This window comes from Lipotes vexillifer, unplaced genomic scaffold (genome assembly GCF_000442215.2).
Source record: "Lipotes vexillifer unplaced genomic scaffold, Lipotes_vexillifer_v1.1 C27304137, whole genome shotgun sequence".
Classification (NCBI taxonomy): domain Eukaryota; kingdom Metazoa; phylum Chordata; class Mammalia; order Artiodactyla; family Lipotidae; genus Lipotes; species Lipotes vexillifer.
Window position 1 is genome coordinate 2380 of NW_006793578.1, and position 1806 is coordinate 4185.

General features: G+C 47.4%; 1 pseudogene; it reads left to right on the forward strand.

The window, feature by feature from the left end:
- The first annotated feature begins 525 nt into the window (after window positions 1–525).
- On the forward strand, window positions 526–1695 carry LOC103087320 (Krueppel-like factor 17 pseudogene; annotated as a pseudogene).
- Window positions 1696–1806: the final 111 nt, after the last annotated feature.

The window sequence follows — 1806 nt, forward strand, 5'->3', positions numbered from 1 at the left end:
AAGTCACCCAGTTTTACACTTATTAATTTTTTTGGAATGCTACTTTATCTCTTTTCTAATAAAATCAAGGTATTAGTCAATATGTTTCCTCATTTTACGTACATAAACCTCAATAACAAGGACTGTTAACCTCCTATTCTGTAAAATGAAAGGTAAATTTATGCTTTCTTCAGTTTCTCCTTGGCATAAAATTCCTTATATATTTGTAACAATGTAAGAAAAATGAATGTAATCTCTGTAACAACAGGGACCAGGTCTACTTTGCTTACCATTGTGTCTCTAGCACAAACTAGTCTCTAACAAATAGAAGCTTTGATAAATGTTGAATGAATAAATGGATGAATGGAAGAGCTCAATTATCCAAAGCTGATTACTCAAATGGCTATCTGTCAACTCCCAAATCATTTTCTGAGTGCTTTTCTTCATTCGGTATGTGTCCTCTCTGGGCACATACAAAAGCAAATAAAATACAAAAATAAAGTGGTAAATGGTGGAGTCTCGATGTGCAACTGATCCCAGGTTAAGATGGAGCAGGGAGCCAAGGGCCTAAGCCAGTGGCATGTGGCTCTGCACCAGTTCACAGAGACCTGCCCACAGCATTCCCACTCAGGATACTGAGAAGTCAATGTCCATCTTGGACATGTCTTCATCTCCCAGAAGCAGTGGAGTGCACACCTCTTGGAATCATGGCCCATCAGGCATTCAACATGTTCCTCAGTGCACAGAGCTGGAGAAGAGCCCCTTGGCCTCTGCTGAGGCACCCAGGCAGAATGCCAGTGAAATGGGGCCACGCTTCAGTATGTCGCTGCCTGACCACGGTGTGAGCTACTGCCCTCAAGTGACTTTCACTCCTTCCCAGATGATTTACACTCAGGGAATGTCTCCTTCCCAGCCAGGAATGATGATTTTTCAAGGGGCCCCAGGTGCTGCCCTTAGGAGAGCCCAGTATTCCAGGGGTGGCCCCGACCTTTGGTGGGAATCTAAGGATGCCCCCGAATGGGCCGCCAGTTCTCACCTGCCAGTGGAATCCCAATGATGTCCCACATCAGAATGTGAACAGTGCCTTATTCTGGCCTCCCAACAGTAACTTCTTAACAGAGGCCCTTTAACACCTAAAACATTATTGGATCCAACCATGCCTTCCACTGAGGCCCCGGCAATGCTCCCCTCTTTGGATCAGATGTTGCCTCCTAGAAACCCCACAACTTTGCAATGCCCCCAGCTGGATCCCCATTATTGCTGGCTTTGGAATCCCAGGACTCTTTTGTGAGCCGGCCAGTCTCCCAGGAAGACCCCTTCCTACCTAAGCAGCCCTTACCTGCTCCACGGAGAGCAGAGTAGTACTCCGGGGCCCAAGAAAGGGCTCCCAGGAGGAGATCCCCAGTTTCAAGGCCTTACTGCTGCGACTATGAGAACTGTGAAAAAGCTTATACTAAGCACCCCCACCTCGTGAGTCACCAACGCAAACACACAGGTGAAAGGCCCTATAAATGCACGTGAGAAGACTGTACTTGGTCCTTCCTCCGTTCCAATGAACTTAGAAGACATACTTGGATACACACCAAATACCGACCACATAAATGTGACCAGTGTGGCCGACAGGCACACCAGAGGACTTGTATGCAGGTGCCAACATCCCCAGACCCACTGGCTGACAGTGGACGTATGGCTGGTCCTCCTGCTCCTGGTCTTTAGGTCAATCTGCTCTTCCCCTCATTTTGGCTTCTCTGCTCAGATCCTGCCTGCCTCTGACCAGCTAGTCTCTTTGGTAGGTGTAGGCTTTGATGAAGACAGAAAGATTATGAG